This window comes from Magnolia sinica, chromosome 1 (assembly GCF_029962835.1).
Source record: "Magnolia sinica isolate HGM2019 chromosome 1, MsV1, whole genome shotgun sequence".
In the NCBI taxonomy this organism is placed as follows: domain Eukaryota; kingdom Viridiplantae; phylum Streptophyta; class Magnoliopsida; order Magnoliales; family Magnoliaceae; genus Magnolia; species Magnolia sinica.
In genome coordinates this window covers 126,659,715-126,675,047 of record NC_080573.1, presented here as the reverse complement: position 1 = coordinate 126,675,047, position 15,333 = coordinate 126,659,715, and positions in this window count along the sequence as shown.

Here is a 15,333-nt window from a genome sequence, read left to right as displayed (position 1 = left end):
AATACAAGGTTTCCAATCCTAGCAGGAAAATGAGAGAAACAGATACAAAATTAGAAGTGAGCAAATTGAATTCCATAAGGTTACAAAAAGAACAGAATTCCATATTACATATAGAAGTATGTGGAAAACTGGAAATCAGTATTCGATGGAAGCTTTGCATGGCTTGGAGGGAGATCTTTTGTATTTTTCAGGATCCGTCAAAATGCCAAAATAAGTTATCTTTAGCCCTTACAAAAAGAGGGCTGATTTGTCAACCTCCTTCACAGTCATGTAATGCAGAGGTACAGTAGAAAAACTATAAAATTGGATCCAATTTATCGTAATCATATAGTTAATATATTGGTTAACCATACTATGAAAAAAGGGGGGGAAAAAACCATTGTCCTAGCATTTAAAAAATTATCTATCAAGCCATGAAAGAGATTCAACAGAAGATAGAAATATATCCACTATCTGTTTTACATCAAGCAATTTGATTACTGCATCATCATCATCACAGCCTTGTCCAACAATTAGGGCTTGGCTGTGTCAATCCTGTTTTGCCAAGTATTGTGAGAAAGCAATTCTAATTATTGCTTGGGAAAAGTTCTATGATCGGTTTCCCACCTGAATCAATCCTACCTTACCTGGGCTTGGGACCATCTGGGATATTGCTTCCAGATGGGTTCCCACACTAAAATTAAAATGAAAGATAATTAATAAATCATAAAGAGAAAGAATGCATACATGCAACAATGTGTGGTTGGTGAAACCGCATATCCCATGAGGCAGATGATCTTCCAAATTTGATCACAGCTTCCAGCCAACCCCTCCCATCGTTACTATCTTCTTATCTAAAGCTACATAAAGCTCACATGGAAAGCATCTTTCAATATCCAGAAGCCTTGGTCGTTTGACAAGTGAAATTTTGCTGCAAGATTGCAACTCAACATGATTCAATCAATTCATCTTGCCAAGTCCAACAGGAATCATTCTTAGGCTTACATGATACCCAAAACCGATATAGACAATCGATTATCATTGTAGTCTGTGTGCAAAATGATGAAAAGTTGCGAGAAATTTTCATGGATGGAGAACCTAACCACAATATGACTAATTAAAGTATCGCACGTTGTAAATTGACTTAACCAGTTCTGATAGTAAATTACCTTTTAAACATGGAGACGTTCCGGAAAACTGGGCTATAAAGTTCATGATCATTCTCCACAAGAGGAGCATTCTCAATTTGTGTCATTGAGGACAAAAGTTCCATGTCACAAGCGGAAGACCATTGTGGTTTCAGCAAAGACAAAAAGAAAGGGTTGGGATGAGTTTTCACAGAGACATGTAGCTCACAAATTCTTTGTTCAAAGGAATTTTCAATGTACAGTTCCATACCATTGAACGGGAAGAAACACGGTTTTGTAGCAATACACTGTTCATCTCAGATATTGTAATTGGTTGTTTCCCCTTCTTCATGATAGGAATACTAGAGATTGTAGAAATATCATTCAAAGTAGCCGAACCACTTTGCAATATCCCTGAACTTTCACCAGTGGAAAGCATTCCTGTTGTTTGTTTACTCGTAAAAGACACATTGGAGGCAACAGATGCAGCAGAATTACTAAAAGTTGTATCCAATTTTCCCAAAACAGTATGTTCCATATCAGAAACAATTGTCGACAACGAGACTGGAGGGGATATAAGATCATTATCCAGGCTTCTAACCTTCTCCAGAGCTGAAATGCTATCCGATTTTATAATAACATACGACACAGAACCATCGCCTGGCTTTCTAACCTTCTCTAGAGAAACAACATTTTGCAGTTCTCTAGCAATTTCCACCATAGAATCATTATCGGGATGAATTACCTTCTCTACTTTGAAATCATTACCTGCATCTAACTCAAAATCATAATTTGTATCTCCATCCTTCTCCAATGCAAAATCATGACTCGAGTCTCTCTCCTTTTCTCTTATCTTGTTATCTTCCGATGTTCCTACCCCAGTATCAGAAGCCTTTGTGATTTTTAACACTCCAAGAACTAGGAGAAATCAGTTGAGTTTATCAAGTTGCTTGACTGGGGAAGCTCACTGACCCTTGTAGATCTGTGTGAAGAATTTTCACTCATGAAGCTTCTTTTCATAAGTACCGTTACCTTAACAGCAGGAAAGATGGACGAAAAGGCATTTCCATGTGGAAGCATGAAAGACTGGAAAGCTAAAACAACAGTGGCTAATATACACATCACCATAACCAATCTCCTGTTTTCCATTTGACATAACTTTTGACATAGAACAGAATACCCCATATCATATCAATATCTGAAACTTTTCAACTGACATATCAGAACATCTATTCTCTCTTTCGGCCCTGCAAATTTACCAGAAGCCCGAGACATCATTCAGAAGAATAAAAGAATCAGCCATAAATCAGTAGGAATCTACAGATTTACTTCATCCAATCCTGAAAAGTACTGAACAAACCTAATCCAAAAGCATTTACAGAGGACTGAAAGTTGATCTTGGCGTACCAAATTGGGTTGATATGAGCTGATACAGCCGTATTTTTTTATGAATGAAACCAGTACAAATCAGGCAATACATATTGTACTGGTTTCTGGTTCCAGACAATATTTTAAACCTTGGTTATTTAGCATTTAAAAATACGAAAGAAAATTCCTAGCCATCCAATTTTCTCTGAAAAACATGATACTCCAATACTTCAAAATAGGTAATGCATCCATGTTATATCGCGTTCGAACTTCAAATGTCTGAAAATATCTGGTAGCATAGTCCATACAAAAAATGAGAAGTATGGATAGAGAATGGACCGAGCATTTTAATTTCAAGTAATTAACAATCCACCCATTCAGAAATTCTAAAATAAAGCATCTACAGCACCACCCTCGAGAACACAAACACAGAAATGAAAAAACCAATTTCCATTCACACCTCACTAGAGAAACCAACTCTGTAAGGGTCCATATGGTTGACCCACCAAATTGAATTGCAATTTCCTAAGCTCTGAATTGCATTGCCTTACTTTCAAGCTGGACCCAAAGAAACAAAACTGCATTCAACGAATACTGAGAAAAACCATTATCTTTTGCAATTTCCTCTTTTACCAAGATGAACACATTCAAAATTCACATGTGCATCCAAAACAATAGAGAACAGAAATAAATAATTTCTAACAAGTTATTCAGAAAATCCATACATGGGACGAGAAAAGTTGCATTTTAGGAGAAAACTGTTACACAGGAAACATGCCTTGTATAGCTAATTTCCATGTTAGACAGGCCACATGCCTTGTATAGCTAATTTCCATGTATAGATAGATGATTCTATTTTTATCATTTACCTTGTATAGAAGATTGTAGATCTCTATATATTCAACCCTTTAGGGTTGTCTCAAATACAAGAAAAACAAAGGAGGATTGTCTTCTCTTTGTTTTCATGGTATCAGAGCCATACCGATCTCTAGCAATCTAACTCTGCTCCACCATCTTCAGCTACACATCCTGATCTGGCACCTCCTTCGTCATCAGCACTACCTCCTGACAGATCTGGCCCCTCCTGCGTCAACAAACCCTGTTCCGGCCCCCTGCGCCCCTGCTGCGTCACCGGCACCACCCCTGCTGCCTCAACCACCCCTGTTGTGTCACCCAGCCCCCTCCGACCATCCCTGCTGCGTCAACCGCCCCCGTCCGACCACCCCTAACCCCTTTCCTGTTGCTGTTGTTGTGTCCAGATCTTCTGTTGTTGTTGCCATTGCTGTTGCTGCAACCAGATCTTCCGTTGTTGCTGCTGTTGCTGTTGTTGCGACCATCTCTTCCGCTACTAGGTATATCCTTCCTTGGCGTAGTTTACGTCACTTCAGATCTATGGACAAAGACTCCTCCCGTACAGAGGGCCCACGTTGTGGTTTCGATGGTACCAACTACAATCTATGGGCAATACACTTTCAGAGTTTCGTCAAGGGTCATAGTTTGTGGGGACTAATTGATAGATCAGTTACTGTCCCCACTTCCACAGATGCCGACAAAATAGCTGAGTGGGAAATAATAATAAAAAATGGACGGATTATTACCTGGATTCTCAATTCGGTCGATCGGTCAATTGCTATTGGCCTCACGCCACACTGCACTGCTAAGGCAATGTGGGAGCATCTCCAGACAATTTATCAACAGAGTAATGCGGCTCGGTTATACCGCGTGGAACAAGATTTGGTTCACCTTACTCAGGGTGACAAAAGTATTCAAACATTCTACTCTACGATTGTTGCAATTTAGACAGAGATGGCTATGATGGATCCAGAATTTCCTCATAACTTTAAAATATTCCAAACAATGCGCGATAGTGTGCAAGTTTGACAGTTTCTTATGAAGCTACGTCCGGAATTTGAGCATTGTTAGGCTACTCTCCTGAACCGTAGCCCAACTCCTTCATTGAATTCGGTTATTAATGATTTATTAGCTGAGGAACAACGACTGAAAGTTCTCTCTCCCACTTCCCCACCTTCGGGACCATCTGATCTGGCACTCGCTGTATCCACCTTTGCACCAAACCTTGGTTTCACTCCTTTAACTTGACGCGGCTGCAACAAAGTGGGACATGTCGTTGCTCAGTGCAAAGATTGGTGTGCTTATTGTTGACAGATTGGTCATGGTATTCAGGACTGCCGTTCACGTGCCTATGCATCCTCTTTCGGCCATGAACGTGGTGGTCGAGGTCGTGATCGTGCTCTTTCTGCTACTTCTGCCACTATTTCTTCCGAGCCTTCTGTTAGCGATACTGCATTTACTGTTTCTACTGAAGGACTTTCCTCACATTTGACTCCAGAGATGCTCCAGCAGATCGTGCAGGCCCTTTCTACTGCCGATATGTCAGGTATATCCCCATATTCTACATGGTTCTTCGATTCTGGTGCTTCCAATCATATGACTGGTGAAGTATCACATCTTCGCGACATTCGTCCCTACATTGGCAATCAGCCTATTTCTACTGCGGATGGAACTAAACTACTTTTTCAGTCCGTTGGTTCATTGACTTTCTCTCCTTCTACCCATCGCCAGTTCACCCTTCGTGATGTGTTTCATGTCCCTAAACTCTCCTCAAATTTAATTTCTGTTAGTCAACTTACATCCAATAACTGCTTAGTCATATTTCTTCCAACCTATTATTTTGTGCAGGATCTGCCAACGGGGAAGGTACTTGGGAGGGGTAGGCGGCATGGTCGTCTGTACATGCTAGACTTTGACCCATCTGTCACTCCGGCTCATTGTTTCTTTTCTCCTTCTTCCTCAGATATTTGTTCGGCAAATAAAATGTGGAAACTCTGGCACTTTCGTCTGCGTCATCCACATTCAGATCGGTTGATTCAATTATTTTCTTCTGGCATGCTAGGGAATATTTCGCTTAATAAAAGTAATTTAGATTATTCTTGTTCTTCCTGTTGTCTTTCAAAAAGTAAGTGTATTCCCTTTCCTTTAAGTACTATAAAATCATCATCTATGTTTGAGCTAGTGCATACGGATGTCTGGGGTCCTTCACCAATTATGCCACTCTCTGGACTACGATACTATGTTATATTCATTAATGATTTCACACGTTACACCTAGATTTACTTTCTGCACTCTAAGTCACAGGTTTTTGAAAAATTCAAGATATTTCACTCTATAGTGGACACTCAATTTCGGGTAAAAATTCAAACTCTCCGCTCTGACTTTGGGGGAGAGTATCTCTCCACAAACTTTTGTACATATCTTCAGGGTCATTGGATTATTCATCAGACCACCTATTCTGATACTCCACAACAGAACGGGGTGGTTGAACGAAAAAATCACCGTATTGTTGAAACTGCCAACACCCCGCTGACAGCTATGAGTGTTCCTCGTTCTTTTTGGGTGGAAGCTATGATGCATTCAGTCTACTTGATTAACCAGATGCCAACCAAAGTTCTGAACAGTAAATCTCCCTGCTTTGTTCTCATCGATTTACTCCCTACATATTCCACATTTCATGTTTTTGGTTGTGTATATTATGTTCACCTGGCATCACGAGAACGTAACGAACTCTCCCCAAAATCAGTCAAATGTATGTACTTGGGATTTAGAGAAACTCAGAAGGGTTTTCGATGCTATGATCCGGTCTCTCGTCGTGTTCGGGTGTCACGACATGTTGTTTTTCTTGAGCATATTGCCTTTCATTCATCTGTTCCTCCTCCGCATGCACCAAACTCTCCTGGCCTTATCGCTTTTCCTGACATTCCTTTTGCCTCGAGTACACTCTCTTGTCCATTGCAGGTTTACTCACGACAACCACGTACAAATCCACCACCTATTCCTCTCCCTACTGTACCTGTTGCCGATCTAGAACCCACCTTGATACGTCGTTCCGTTCATGTACATCTACAACCTGATCGCTTGATATACTCTATGTCTGCCATGAATGCTACTCTGGATACTGTATCTATTCCTACTTTATATCCTCAGGCAGCCACTCATGATTGTTGGAAGAAGGCTATGACAAAAGAACTTGAAGCATTGGATGATAACCATACGTGGGACATTGTTAATCGACCCATTGACCAATAATTAATTGGTAGTAAATGGATTTATTCTGTAAAGCTCAAGTCTGACGGATCATTGGATCGATACAAGGCTTGGCTTGTCGCTCAAGGATACAAACAGGAACACGGAATTGATTATGATGAGACATTTGCTCCTACAGCCAAGATGAAAACTGTCCGCACTCTTCTGGCAATATCATCCGTTCGTTCTTGGCCACTCGCTCAGATGGATGTGAAAAATGCTTTTCTTCATGGAGACCTCCAAGAAACAATATATTTGAAACCTCATCCTGGCTCTTTAATCCCTGCCAATAAGGTATGTCGCCTAAAGAAAGCTCGGCCTCAAACAGGCACTTCGGGCATGGTTCCAACGCTTTCATGATGTTGTTACGGGTGCTGACTTTACTCAAAGTGGTCATAACCCATCCTTATTTTTGTGCACCACTGATTGCGGAATTGTCATTGTTCTCGTATATGTTGACGACTACTCCTGACTGGTAGCAATACTACTGGCATCTCGAAATTAAAGGAGGTTCTGAAATCATCCTTCAAGATGAAGGACCTCGGCCATCTGACATACTTTCTTGGGCTTGAATTTTCATGTTCTAAATGTGGGATCCTGGTCAGCCAGTGTAAATATACCAAGGATCTTCTCGCCTTGGCCTCATTGATGGATCAAAAGACAGTTCAGACTCCCTTATAACTTAACGTTCAATATGGCCGTAACGATGGTGATCTCCTTGTGCAGCCCACATTATACAGTCATATGGTTTGGAGTCTGGTTTACTTAACAATGACTCGCCCTAACATTGCCTATGCTGTCCAAGTAGTCAGCCAGTTTGTATCTGCTCCTCGGACTCTTCATATGACTGTGGTGTTGCGTATCCTACGGTACCTACGTGGAACTTTAGATCGATCACTGTTCTTCTCCTCCACGGCAACTCTAAATCCTCATGCTTATTCGGATGCTGACTAGGAAGGTTGCGCTCTCACACGAAGATCTACAACTGGCTACTGTGTTTTTCTCGGCTCTTCTCTCATCTCTTGGAAGTGTAAGAAGCAGGCCACTGTTTCCAAATCCAGCACAGAAGCAGAGTATCGAGCGATGTCAACTGCTTGTAGTGAGCTTGTCTGGTTACATGGACTCTGGTTGCATGGACTTCTTTCCGACTTGGGCGTTCATCTATAGAATCCTACTCCACTCCATGTAGATAATCTCGGTGCCATTCAGATTGCCTCTAACCCTGTTTTTCATGAACAGACAAAGCATATTGAGGTTGACTGTCACTTCATCCGAGAGAAGTTTCAGTCTGGGCTCATTTCTCTTCCACATGTCGCATCTCATGATCAGATTGCAAACATTCTCATGAAGTCTCTCACTTCTGCACGTCACTCATTTCTAGTTGGCAAACTGTTACTTGTCAATGACCAGCATCAGTTTGAGGGGGGATGTTAGACAGGAAACATGCCTTGTAGAGTTAATTTCCATGTTAGACAGGCCACATGCCTTGTATAGCTAATTTCCATGTATAGATAGATGATTCTATTTTTATCATTTACCTTGTATAGATGATTGTAGATCTCTACATATTCAACCCTTTTGTCTCAAATACAAGAAAACCAAAGGAGGATTGTCTTCTCTTTGTTTTCAAAAACAACATGGCTTAATTTCAAGCAGAAAATATCCATGTACTAAACAGAATAAATAACAGAATTTTAAATAGCCACGCTATGTAGCATGTAGCTTAAGCTACGTAGTGTAGCTCATCTTTAATGCTAGCTCATAAAAATAGCTCAAGTCCCCAGTAGCCTACACTACATGATAATTTGCATATGCTACATACTACATAGACTATGCTACACACTCCATATCTCAACATTACAAGTTATTTTTCACTAAAACATTAAAATCAATTAATATTTCAATGATTTGTTACATTTTTATATTTTCATTGAAAATTAGTTAATTTTGTCAATGCTTTTAGTAAAGTAATATAAGTAACAATATTATATCAGCTTCGTCGCTCTTTTTTACATTTATACTCAATCATTGCTAGCACTATTCATATTACTTAGGTTGTGTTTGGTTGCACCAAAATCATGAAATTTTGTTAAATTTCATTATTAATCAGTCTCATTTGGTGCAAAATATCATGAATTGATGCAATCACGTACAACCTTGATTTAAAATCTAGTACTAGCATATAGCTTATGCCTCACGCTTCAAAGGGGTGAACTGTAAGCCCCGTATCCTAGACCGTACCTTTCCTTAGGCTTCCGCGGTCTTCCCGGTCGAATTCCGGCAACCTTCGACCCTTAACCGGTATTTGCGCGCGACCTGGATTCTCGTGCCGTCAACCCGAGTCGACTCGACCCTGGGCTTGTACCTTAGCGACCGCGTCGTCGCCGCGGTTCCGATGCCGCGACTCGCGCGCTAATGCGATGCTCTGGTCGGGAGTTGTGGGCCAGCGTTCAGTGCGAGGAAACGCCGCGCGTGCGAATTTCGAGGGAATCTCTACAAGGTGTCACATCAATCAATCAATCTCATCAATCCCATCATGTCAAGTACACATCAACTTTCACCCTTTCCCAAGCAACCCCCAAAGTCAAAAAGCTCTTACACAACCCATGCTTTTTTTACACATTTTGTCAAAAAAGTCATAAAGTTCTTACACCCCCATCCCTCTCTCCCATGCCTCTCTCTATAAAAGATGGGCCCACTCTCTCTCCCTTACAAGTCTCTCTCTCATTCCATACTCTCCCATAAGCAAGTCCCATACGTATGAGTCCCCCATGGTGAGAAAATGGCATTTGTGAGGCCCACCTTTCCTACCCCTTCATCTCTCATCTCAACCATCCATTTCTCATCTTCCTCCATCAAAGTGTAGCACAAGGAGCTAAGGAAGCCAAGGGAGTAAGAAGATCAAGTGGTGGGTGCCTTGATAGGGTAGATTTTGATATTTTTAAGATGGGCCAAGTGAGGCCAACCGATCAATGATTTGGATCTCACTTTGGACCCTAAGATGTGGCCGATGGCCCACTTGGATCATCATGATCATTCCATGATGGGGCCATTCTCCATGGACCCCATCATGATGTTTATTTCTTTATATACTTAGGGTCATCTAGACCATTTATTTTAGTGGAGAAGGGATCTCCACCGTTGGATTTCGCTTTCATGGATCCACATGTAATGGGACCCACTTGATGTATGATTTAGTGCAAGGGAGGGCCCATAGTGCCGGGGTCCCTCCATTACGCGGGTCTCACTCTCTATCTCTCTCCCTTTTTATTTTATTTTTATTTTATTTTATTTTATTGTATGATGATAAGGTTGTGTGGCCCACTTGAATGGACCCACCATGAAGTAGGTATTCTATCCGGCCCATTTATAAGTGGGGCCCACCTTATATATGTAGTACCATGCCCTCATCACTTGGTGGCCCACCTAAGCAAGGCCCACCTCCAACCAACATAGAAAGTCCAACGTCCAGGGACGGTGGACGTTGCTGGAAAGACACAAATATCAGCCTTTTCCAAAGGTTTGGGGTGGTCCACTTGTGTAGGCCCCACCTTGATGTATGTGTTAAATCCACACCATCCATTCCTGTCTCAAGCCATTTTTAGGCGTTGAGCCCAAAGATGGGACCGATTAGATTTTCAGGCGGGCCATAACAGGGTAAACGGGGCTTACCATTGAAACATTCCATATTGCTTCTATACACTGAGAAACAGTCCCAATATTGGGCTTGTTTTTGTCAGTATTGAGCCATGGAGCCATTGGACGGAGTGGTTTTGCAAGATGTGGACCCCACTTGTAAAATCCATGAAAGCAAAAATCAAAAAAAAAAATAAAGTGAGCGGCTGACACGCACTGTGAAACAGTCGGTATTGAGACGCCCGTCACTTCGCTGAGTACATTCATGTTCCTATATTGATCTATACTTCAAATAGGTCCAACGTCTGGACCTTCTCAAAATCGTGATCCAAGATGGGTGGCCATACTTAGGGACCAGTTTGGGATTGAACCACTATCATAAATCCCATTTGTGGGCCCACGAGTTTAGGGAACGCATGAAATTTGTTTTTGCCCTTCACCTAGGATGCACCTTATCAACGGTTGGATGAAATATAAACATTATGGTGGGCCCCACATGGAGCCCACATGATGTAAGTGTTTTATCTCCACCGTCAAGCAGTGGAGCCCATTGTGATGATTGTGTGGGCCCACGGTGATGTATGTGCGCATAAAGATCTACGTGGTGTGTGTATATATATATATATAGATATATATAATATTATATTTCATGTAATATTATATGTATTATGCATATGTATATTTTATACTATATTATATATATATACCTATATGTATATAAATATTTTACTTACTTTGAGGCCCATGATTGAGGCCCACTTTGATATATAGGTAAGGCCCACCTCAGTTGCTTGTGGCCCATGAATGAGGCCCACTTTGATGTATATGTAAGGTCCATGGGTCGAGGCCCATTTAATGTATTAGGAGCCCATGGGTCGAGGCCCATTAAGTTGTAATGGGGCTAATGGGTTGAGGCCCATTTGATGCACGTATGGGGCCCAACTGGCGAGGCCCATTTGATACATATAAGGCCCATAAGATTAGGCCCATTTGATGCACTCTAAGGCCCACGGGTTATAGCCCATTGCAATGAACATAAGGCCTATTGGTACGGCCCATTGATGTGACCCACTTAATGAATATAAGGCCCATGTGATTTGGCCCATTTGATATATTTAAAGCCCAATGGGATGTACCTAAGGTTCATTGCAATGTGTAGTCCCAACATGATTTATGTAATGATGTTTACGTCAGGGCTATGCCTTGGGAGCAATGGTGGTTTGACGTCCACATTGCAAATATAGTGTGGTTAAATGTCCGCATTATAACTTTTTCCTAGGGCCCATTGTTAGGCTCGTACGTCTGATGTGTAGGCCGTCTAGGCCCATCTTTGTTATGATTATCATCCATCCTATATAACATGCTTAGTTCCATGATTCATGATCATATGCATCATACGTATGCTTGATATGAGAAATGACTGATCATAGCATATGTCTTCGGACAGATTGTCTAGGGGCCCCGTACAGGGGTGTTGCCCTACATGAGCGCACGATACGCGCAGGATTGCTGCATGACTGGATAGTGTGATTCATGCATTCGCATTGAGTGATATGGTTACTATACGCCCTAGCGACATCAGGGCCGTAGCCTCCACAGACGTATCGTGGTTGGCAGGATTGGATACCGGAAATACTGTTCTACATGGGGTGCGATAGATATCCCTGGGTGAAAGTCCCTAAACCCTTATGGTACCAGGAGGTTGCTCCAACGTCTAGACCGAGTGGATGCATGAGCGCTGAGTGCCGATTACCAGACGGTTGCGCTTTCCACTGTGTCGTGGTCGGTTGGAAGGGGGTGCGGCCTTACCCGCCCGAGAGTAGGGGGCAATGCTAGGCTGAGTCTGACCAGCTCGAGGAATGGGTCCGCTATTGATGAGCCGAGCCCGATATTGGCAGGCGGATAGTGAGGTCTTTTCCACTCACCTTATTGCGCGCGATGGGGCGGCAATCTGGCTTGGAGTGTACTAGACCCCGGTGATATTCCAGATTTGAGCCATATTGACATGTGAACTTAGACGAGGATTTGTATGCTTGACTTGCATTTCGCATTGCATGGCCTTGGTATGGCCGACATCATTCCTTGCGCCGCATGGCCTTGGTACGGCTATAGTATTCTTGGCATTCATCGACTTGTTCCGCATTACCCTGATACTGTATAGCTGCATTACCACCTTGAGCATACACTTTCACCACCCTCTAAGCTTTCTATAAGCTTATGCGCGATTGTTGCGTGCAGGTGACGTTGGATCGCAGCAGCGCTGAGGCTTGGGCACGTGGCAGATCGTTTTTTTGGAGTTTTGTTCATCTTCATTGTATTTCCCTTATACTCATTGTACTTGTAAAGTTTTTAATTATAGTGGAAATGTGATGGAGTTTTTGGTTGTTGTGTGTGGGTTATGCCTTTGGTTATGCTTATTACGAATTAAACTGATGTTGAAAATCCTCCTTGTAGCATCCCAGGATCGGAATCTGGCGAATGGGCGCTGGGAGCAGAGAATGGGGTTCTACGGAGGCTGTCGGCGCCAGATTCGGCGATCGGGAATTTTGTGAGCCCGGTCTCCGAGTTTGGGGTGTGACATGAACGCTACGCTACATGCTATATGCTATTCGCTATTTAAAGCATTGATAAATAATAGCCGATTTTTTAGAAAATCACTAACAAGAGACTAAAATATCAAGGTAGAGCCTTTCTTAATGGATTTTCATACCCTCCTTTTGGATCAAGCTGATATTTGTGTTTTCCTTTCACCAAGGTCTACATGACCTTAACAATAGGTTGGATGGCAAACAAACATTGCGGTGGGCCCTAGCAAGTTTTTAATGGTGGTGTTCAATCAACATTGTTTCCTATGGCGTGGCACACCTGGAATTTGGATATGCTTCCTTTTTGGGCCCATTCCCTAAAATGAGTCGGCAAATCTAATGGACAGCAAGGATGTATGTTATATGGGCCCATCTTCATGGCCTCACTGAATTGGGGCCGATTCAATTGTAAAAACAGACCGAAAAAAAAAAAAGACATAGCCCTACCGCTCCAACCAACTGCAGAGGGAGGGAGGGAAGGAGGGCTCATTGGGTAAGTGACTTCTCACCCCCAGCCCAAGTTTCCTGCCAGTTTTGCTTGTAAGTGACTTATAGGTGAATTCCTCCCCAAAACACCACCTATAAGGGCCCATTTGGATACAATCAAATAAGTTGCCTTTTGAACTCATGTAACTTATGTAATAAGTTACTTTTCTAGTTAAGTTAGATTGGTAATTAAACTTAAATAAGTAGTTTATTAGACTAAGTAACTTATTTCCTTTATACGCCCTAATCCATAACTAAAGTGGTAGACTGAGTGAAAGATACCTCGTTTTAACACTGAGGTCTTGGCATCGATCCCTAGTGGGGGTGGCTAACAGTGAAGTGTCAACTAACAGTGGGGTGTACTAACAAGCTAACAAAAAAAAAAACTTATTTCCTTTATAAAAAAAAATAAGAATTAAAAAAAAAAAAATCAACTTCTAAAAAGTAACTCAACGGACTGTTACATTGAGTACTGAGTAATGTGCTCCACGTGATGAACACGTGATGAATGGATGGGATCTCTATCTCTGCCATGTTGGGAGATCCACCTCGAAATGTTCTATAAAAATCCACCATGTCAACCATTTTGTTCAGCTCATTTTAGGGGGTAGGCCCAAATATGAGTTAGATCCAACACTCAAGTGGGCCACACGACTTGCAACAGTGGTATTAAACGCCCACTATTGAAACAGTGCCCATTGTCGCATGATCCACTATGATGTTTCTGAGAAATCCACCCTGTCCACCATTTTTTTTCCAGCTCATTTTAATCAATAGGACCAAATATAATGAAGATTCAAAACTCAAGTGAGCCACACAGCTTAAAACAGTGTTATTGAACCCTCACCATGGAGGAGCTCGAAAAAAGGGTGTCCCACTGTGATGTTTTTGAGAAATCTACCTTGCCCATCATTTTCACCATCTCATTTTAGCTTGTGGGCCTAAATATGAAGCAAATCCAACATTAAAGTGAGCCACACCACTTGAAACAGTGGTATTGAACCCCCACTGCTGAAATAGTCATGTTGCCCATATTGATTTTTTGAAATATCCACCGTCTACCGTTTTCTTCGTATGATCTAATGGGTGGGAATTAACTTATGACCAGTTTTGGATGGCATATAATCAGCATGGTAGGCCTCTAGAAGATTTCAGTGGTGGTCATTCAATCTCCATTGTTTCCTTCAATGTCACCCACTTAAGATTTGGACATGCCTCATTTTTGGGCCCACCCATTAACATAAGCTGAAAAAACGGATGGACAGGGTGGATTTATCAACATGCATCACAGTGGGCCCACCCATTAACATAACTGGGTTGTTCCAGGGGATTTCAAATCCCCGGATACATTTGGCACCATAAAGCAAAATCCATTAAATCCCCTCAAAGAGGGGGTTTGAAATCCAAAGTAGAAGCTTGAATTACATTTAAAATCCTTTCAAGAGTTGCATGTGTGTCACTGTGCTACTAATCTATTAGACACATGGCCCATTGATGATATCCCAAAACAATAAGATTATTAACTGCATCACTATACTTACTTTAATAGGATAATATGTGTCGTCCCAACATTGTCCATGTAAATCAACGGTTAAAAATCATTGATTAGTCACTCGGATGTGATCTTGTGCTTGTGCCCCATCCAAAACTTGGAATTTCATCATTTTCAGCCAAAGTATATATTTAGACCGGCTTATTACAACCATTGTGACAAACATTACATACGTATACTAATTAGAGATATTAAAGTTGATTTAGTAATTAAATTTAAACCCTTGTAAATATACTATGCATAACTACTTTTGGATTACAAGCAAGTTTGAATCCAGGGTGCCAAACACAACGAGAGGAATCCAAATCCAAGGGGTTCTGAATCCTCACTCCCAAACAGGCCCATGTTTTCATAATGTGTGGCCCACTTTTGTTTTGGAACTGTCTCAATTTTGGGCTAACCTCCTAACATGATATGGTGAAATGGATGGATAGGGTGGATTTCTAAGAAACATCACGGTGGGCCCTAGGTACGTGCTTTTGGGTCCAACCCGCAATCA